This window comes from Prionailurus bengalensis, chromosome C1 (assembly GCF_016509475.1).
Source record: "Prionailurus bengalensis isolate Pbe53 chromosome C1, Fcat_Pben_1.1_paternal_pri, whole genome shotgun sequence".
NCBI lineage: Eukaryota > Metazoa > Chordata > Mammalia > Carnivora > Felidae > Prionailurus > Prionailurus bengalensis.
Window position 1 is genome coordinate 50,534,639 of NC_057345.1, and position 7,579 is coordinate 50,542,217.

The following is a 7,579-nucleotide window of genomic DNA, read 5'->3' on the forward strand; positions in this document are numbered from 1 at the left end:
CAAATGGAAAAGATCCATTAGAAAGAAAAAAATTGAGGGGAGCCTGGATGACTGAGTCGGTCAGGCATCCAACTGTGTTTCGGCTCAGATGGTGATCTCGAGGTTCATGAGATTGGGTCCTGCGTTAGGCTCTGCACTGGCAGCACGGAGTCTGCTTGGGATTCTCTCTCTCCCTCTCTCTCTGCAACTCCCCACCCCCTTCCCCTCAAAATAAATGGATAAACTTAAAAAAAAAGGAAAAATTTGATAATGCTGGAGAGAAGGGGGAAATTGCTGGATCAGTGTCCTCAAATAGACAAGAAGAGATAAAACCTGGTGCATAAATAGGGGAGTTGGCCTTTGCTGGGGGTTCATCCAAGAGAAACAGGCATTGATGTAGGAGTTGGTGGTATATGGAGATAAGAGAGTGTGGAAGCTATCATCTGAGTGCCTATTTTTTCTTAAGCGACACTGGAACCAAGCTCATGGGCTCAGAGTAAGTGTGGAAATTTGAGGAGAGACGAGAAGGTATGAAACAGTCACTGGGGAGAGGGAAAGTGAATGGATTAGGAAAATATACCATGATATCCAGGCAGCATTAAAGTGAGTGAACAAGAATTTAAAAGATCAATTAGCATGGTAGTGTGGTTTTCTCGGGCCACATTCAGCTGTGTGGGAGCAGGCGTGGAGCAGGTGGAGAGATGGTTTACGCGGATGGTGGGCCCAGGTAGTAGGATGGGAAGGAAAGGGGCAAGACAGTGAAGGGTTTATGCAAAAGTGCGATGATATGGTAATTATCATAGTGATAGAATTGGAGCTGGCCAATGAAGGAAGTGGGGGAATGAGCAGGCTGAGGTAAGGAACTGCGTGAGGATCCAAGGACTTTTAAAAACAGTAAGCAGCGAGGGGCGCCTGGGGGGCTCAGTCGGTTAAGCATTGATCTCTGGATTCTGGCTCAGGTCATGATCTCGTGGTTCGTGAGATTGAGCTGACAGTAAGGAGCCTGCTTGGGATTCTCTCTCTCTCTCTCTCTCTCTCTTTCAAAATAAATAAACATTAAAAAAAAAAAAAAAAAACCAGCAGTGACTATGGCTGACTGAGTACTTATAATGGACCACAGCTAGGGAAGCTGCTTCACATTAATTAATGCTAAATCACAATTAATACTAATTCACAACAACTCTACAAGGTAGGTATTAAGAATCCAAATATATGGATTGCTAACAGACTGACCTGACAGACTGTGACCACGGGTGAAGCCATGAGAGATATTTGAAATTCAATCAGTTATCATTTCAGTATCCACCATACAGTGCATATAGTCAGTACCGATAACAAGTGTTATGTGACTCTAGGAACATGGAAGAAGCAGGGAGGCACTTACTGATCTTAAGGCTTTGCCAAGCAAACGCAAAACTCAGCCAAGAGACTAACTGGGGCAGGAGTTACAGGCTTCAGAGAAATGTGTACAAATGGACTCCAGGGACAAGAGCAACATAAACAGCTACAACTTGAAGTTGAGCTGCAGCTATAAAGTTCAGCACATCCAAGCAGTGTCAACAGCAAGAGTCCAATCAGCGTCCTGGCTGAAATCTCTGGTAACATAGGAAGCAACCTCAGAAAGACAATGCGTGTATTACACGGGGAGACACAATAGTTTTTCTAAGTGAGGTGTGAGAGGAACCACGGCAGGTGGCTGAAGCTCCAGGCGTCTTGGTTTAAACGATCTTGGGGACTTTCAATGATATTTGTATAGACAAATACAGAAAGGTTTAATATAAATATTTCAGGCTAAGGAATCCATACAAGTGTTTTTTTCTCATACAAGTGTTTTATATTTCTGATGCTTATGTGAATTTGACCAGTAGAGACACAGTCTTGTAACTCCAACTTAAATTATGTAATTGAAAAAAAAAAAAAATTATGTAATTGAATACACAAATTAAATTTGTGATTTTATTTTAATTTTTAAATAATTTTTTAATGTTTATTTATTTTTGACAGAGAGAGAAAGAGATGAGGTGGGGAGGGGCAGAGAGGGAAACACAGAATCTGAAGCAGGCTTTAGGCTCCGAGCTGTCAGCACAGAGCCCGACACGGGGCTTGAACCCATGAACTGTGAGATCATGACCTGAGCTGAACTCAGATGCTTAACTGACTGAGCCACCCAGGTGCCCCTAATTTGTGATTTTGAATTTGAAGTCTCACTAAGTTTACTTAAGAGAACTACAGTTTCCCATATTTGTAAGTTTAAATTATGAGACGTACAAGTTTTTTTTTTTTATATATATATACCAAGAAAGTTTTATTTGTTGTCAGGGAATTGAAATCCTTGAGAAAGAAAGCAAATACATGAACCATGTAAGTGCACTTTGAAATATTTGAAGATGTTCAATTAACCAAAGTCTGTAAATGAAAGCAAACATTAGTCATAGCCCCCGTCAAAAGTGATTGTTAAACTTACACATGGATTAATGATTTGAAACCAGACTTAAAAGCTTAAGGAAGTAGTCGAGTTTTCAGTTTGTAACTTCAGTAAAAAGCAGAATTTATAAAACCAAACTAAGCTTCTGATTAATCTTTCTGTGCACTAAAACTGGTCCTAAAGACACCTCAAAACTCTTATCAACAAATATGAGGAAACTGAGGCATTCGTAAGTGGCTGAGCCAGGATTTGATCCCCAGCCTGCCAGTTGCAAAACCCATGCTTTTCTCAGCATTATTCATTGCCTTTCCCTGACAAATAATTAGACAACAGTAACGTGCAATTAACATAGAAACTTGAAAAGAAGACTTCATTCTTTCTCCCATGTCCTACAAAGCCTCAGGGTTATAATTATATCATTACCCCACAGTGCAGACTGAGGTGGAATAGGTGTTTAAGGATCAGGCTGAATTAGTATGACTTTAATTATAACACACCCTGGAAACGGCTTTTCTTACTAAATCCCTAATGTTGGTGCGTGTAAGTATGCTCTGCCAGTTTCTCATAAACGTAGTGTATATAGAGACAGAAGAAATCCAATAACCTATGGCTGATTATTTAAACTGTAAGTATGTTTGTTTTATAGATAAACGGAGTTTCCTGTCCTCAAGCTTTTTCCTTAGATTGGTTCTATGTGTCCCTAGGAAGTGGGATTGCATGAAGGGGTGTTCCCTTTGAGCATTCTCATGAAAAACAAAATCCGATCTCCAAACAGATAAGATATGATTATTCTCATAAGCAGCCAGCACCGCTGAAGCTCCAGTCAGAGCACTCAACCTATTATCAGGGACTACGCTCCGAAGATCCAGCTAATTTTAACAGAACTGTTGTAGATTACTCTATCGACAGCTTCTTCAGCAGTGCTCGGCTCCCACTGTCGCTTCATTTTCTGTTAACAGGAAGGAAGGCCAGTGATGGCGGCTGAGGGCACAGTTGGTGGCCTTCCCAATAACCAGCAAGCCCTTCCCCTTGCTAATAGATGTTCAGTGCCGCTCAGGTATCAGGCAGCCCCAGGGAAAGGCTGTGATTGTCCCAGTACTCTTTGCCAGTGAAAGGTGTATTAGTAGACACGTGACTTAGTTTTAGCCAATGGGAAATAAGGGTATGACTGCAGTAGTGGATGGGAAACTTCTGGGAAAGAGTTCTTCCCTGATACAAGGGGGAGTGCTGTGAGCAAAAGCTATTCTGGCTATGCCTTCTGATGGGACACTGTCCTTTAAACAAGTGGTGACTGGAATTTCAGTAGCCATCTTGGATATGTATGAGGTAAAATTATCACTCACATCAGCACTTGCCTGGAGAGATCAAAGCTTTGTGTTGTGTTTCATCACACTAGTTCTAAGCAGTGGAACTTGATGAAGGACAATGAACTTTGAAAGACCCCAGGAATCAAATTCCCACTGGACCGAACTGAAGACCTTTTGCTGGCTGATGAACATTGAGACTGGTTTTGACAAATCCTGGACAAACTAACAGATTTACTCTGCTCTATCCAGAATACTAGTTTTCAGTTCTTAGGTAACCTAACTACCACAAATCACTTCTTCAGATTTAGCACTTAAAACCCCTGACTCTTCCCCCTCAAGAAACGTTCTCAGTGAATTTCTTCACTGATACATGTCTCCTTGACTCTTAATTTAATAAACCTGTATTTTAGATAATAGTAAATTGGGGGTGCCTGGGTGATTAAGCGACCAACTTCAGCTCAGGTCGTGATCTCATGGTTTGTGAGTTCGAACCCTGCAACCAGCTCTGTGCTGACAGCTCAGAGCCTGGAGCCTGCTTCAGATTCTGTGTTTCATTGTCTCTCTGCCCCTCCCCCACTTGTGCTCTGTCTCTCAAAAATAAACAAATGTAAAAAAAAAAAGTTTTTAAAAAGAGTAACCTGGTGTTTCTGTTCTATTTGCTCACATGACCATAAAGGAATCCCGGGGCTGATTCTCCAGCTTCCTTACCCTATAAGTTTGCTGAATCAACCCTGCAACCACCACTGTTGGTCACTTGCTAGTGACTTCTTCTAAGTGACCTGTAAGTATCCTATTATATCCCAAAGATCAACAAACTCCAACCTGTGGGCCAATAAATAAAGCTTTATTGGAACACAGCCGTGCTCCTTTGTTCATATATTGTCTGTGGCCACTTTCGTGCTACCCCTGCAGAGCTGAATAATTGCAATAGAGACAGCATGGCCTGCAAAGCCTTAAAATGTTTACTATCCGACCATCTACAGAAAAAGTTTGCTAACTTCAGTTTTAAGTACTATTAGATGGATTTTCTGTTTCATCATATGGACGGCATGCCAAAATGATCCCTCTTCCAATTCCTAGATTCTCCCAGCAAACTCCCAGTAAGATCATGGGTATTCCCCCATACACTGCTTCCTGGACCATGGACTGAATCCAACAGCTACTTAATCTAAAATCTTGTAGAACTGACCTCATCACTGTCCAGTCATCCCAGCTCTTTTTCAGGTCTGTGGCTGAGCCATGCTGTGTCTCAATAGGAATAGCACACATGTGGTCTGGAACATTCTTATAACTTCCCTTCCCCTTGGCTAGCTTCTATTTATCTTTTATAGCTTAGCTCAAATGCCATTCTCTCAAGAGAAGATTCTCTGATCCACCAAATAGGTCATGTCCTTATTTTATGGTCTCATGGGACACTAAACTTCTTTATCATATCACTTATCAAAAATTATAATAAGGCATGAATAGTATAATTAGTTTTTATTCTTTCCCTTCCTCTTTAGAAAAAAAGCTCTGTAAGCGCAGAGGCTATCTTATTTATGTTCTGTATCCCTAGTGCCTAGAACGATACCTTATTAGTAAGACCCACAAAATAGAGATGTAATAAATGAATGAGAAATAAGTGAATGGAACAAATAGTGCAATGCATACTTTGAACCATGTGAAATCCTTTGTCCTTTATTGGACCATGTTCATCTTTCAGAAATATAGACGTGATTCAATTGTGTCAGGCTGGTGTGTTTTGTATGAGTCTGAGAGTGTCCTGACAAACGTATCAAGATCTGGCACCTCAGCCACCCAACCCAGCCAGTGTGCTCCTCATTCTTCTGACATGTCAATTGCCTAATCCATTCACCTGGTGATCTTGCATGTATGTATATCAACCTCCGCCCAACCACAGAGGTAGTTCTGCCCCTCACTAGCTGCTATGTACCCTTACAGGCTACTCAACCTCTATTTTCTCATCTGTAAAATGAGGACGCAGTACATGGATCAGAGGCTTCTCCTCCCACTCTGAGGAGGATATGTAAGGTCCTGCCTAAGCTCAGACACCATTACAGAAATAAGGAGGGGAAGAGGAAACAACTTGAGAAGGAGATACAGTCGTGATAGTCCTACTAACAGAATCTGCTGAACATTTACCTGGGACAGTTTTAAACCTAGAGACTATATCACCTTTCTCTTCTCTTCTCTTCTCTTCTCTTCTCTTCTCTTCTCTTCTCTTCTCTTCTCTTCTCTCCTCTCCTCTCCTCTCCTCTTCTCTTCTTTCTTTCTTTTATTTTTTTAAGAAACTTTATTTTCTATTAATCTTATTTTCCGCATTCAGTTTAAGAACCTGTAGAAGAACAACTTAACACCACTTAGTGTCATTCTTACCCATTCAATGGTCTGAGCAATGGGAGCTGCAGACCAGTCTTCAGTGGCAGACGAGGGGCTCTGGTCTGCAGTATGGAACTGCCGGATGGGCACAGAGGCCACCTGCGTGCCTTCAGGCCAGTCTGCAACCTGAGCTCGATAGCAGTAAACTCAAGCAGTTTGCTTGGGCTAGAGATGTCCACTCACCCTGAAATTCCTCCTTGGTCATGGCCTTTTCAGCAGTGGCCTGCTCTTTCTTTTCTATCTCTTTAGAATTTCTGTAGAAATAGATCAGGCATGATCTCCCATGGGTGTGCATGAGGGATGGTGGCACAGGTGCACAGAACTTCCCGCACCATCATGTACCACACGAGCCCCACTGAGCTCCCTTGTTGTTGCACAGGATGGCGATGTGCACATAGCATGGGGGAGAGTCTGTGATACACAGAGCAGTGGTTGGCAGGTTAACATAAGATGCCTCCACGGGAGGCTGGTGGTCAGCCCTGGGCTCAGTAACCACCAGAAGATGTGGTTCTTGGAAGTCTGCCTGGATCTGGTTATTGGAAGTTGTGGGAGTGAAGTACCCAGCAGTAGGAGTGGCTACAGTGGCACCAGCAAAATTCAGGACAGCCCACTGGCCGGTGTTCCTGGAGGACGTGACACTGACACCAACTGGGTTTTCAATGGTAACAATGGCACAAGCCATCAGTGGAAGCTTCTTCCAGGTCCCCTTCAGATTTATGATGTAGATGCCATCACTTTAACTTTTGTAGATGTACTGTTCCATTTGGAAGTCAGAGTTGGTGCCACCTAAGTAGGTTCCTGCTGCAAGGAATTTAAGGATATCTTCCTTCTTCATTTGCAAGACATCAAAGGGTCTGGACAATGTGAAGTGAAATGAATGAAAATAAAGCCTGCATTATTTTTCATTGGCAAATCTGAGTTTTCTCCCTCCATCATCAAGAATGAGATCTTGAGAGCAAAATGGATCCCCAAGGAAAATGTCATTTTCAATTATAATGGCAAGTTTCATTGAGTCTAAATCAAAGTTTCAATCTCTCTTGCAATTAGAACTTCTATTCTCCCCAACATCCTCCAATTTGTAATCCTCAACACAGACCTGAGTCAAGGTCAGGGAACCCTTAGTAGGGAGTGGGAGTTGTGTGTCTGGGTCTGTTCTCCTCCCGCCACTGGAGGGGAGGTGGATGGGAGGGGAAGGAGAAGAGACAGAAACACCCTTTCCTAGCTGCTGCTGCTTCTGTCTTAAGTTTCCACTGGCTAAGACTGCCTGTCTGTAATTGGAGGCTTCCCCACCCTCAGTCTCTGGAGCACTGGGTGTGTGGGTTATTGGGATGCACCCCCAGGACTATGCAATGTGAAGCTCCCTGACATTAGTCGGAATGATGCACACTCCAGCTGATGTCTTGCCATCTTCCACACCAAGCTTTTGCAGTTACCCTGTACCATTTTCTGCTGGGGTGACCTTTAAGGAGCTTTAAATCCGGTTACCTTC

General features: G+C 42.7%; 1 pseudogene; it reads right to left on the minus strand.

Annotated features, from left to right (window-relative positions):
- Positions 1–3,254: 3,254 nt before the first annotated feature.
- Positions 3,255–7,134, minus strand: LOC122479403 (annotated as a pseudogene).
- Positions 7,135–7,579: the final 445 nt, after the last annotated feature.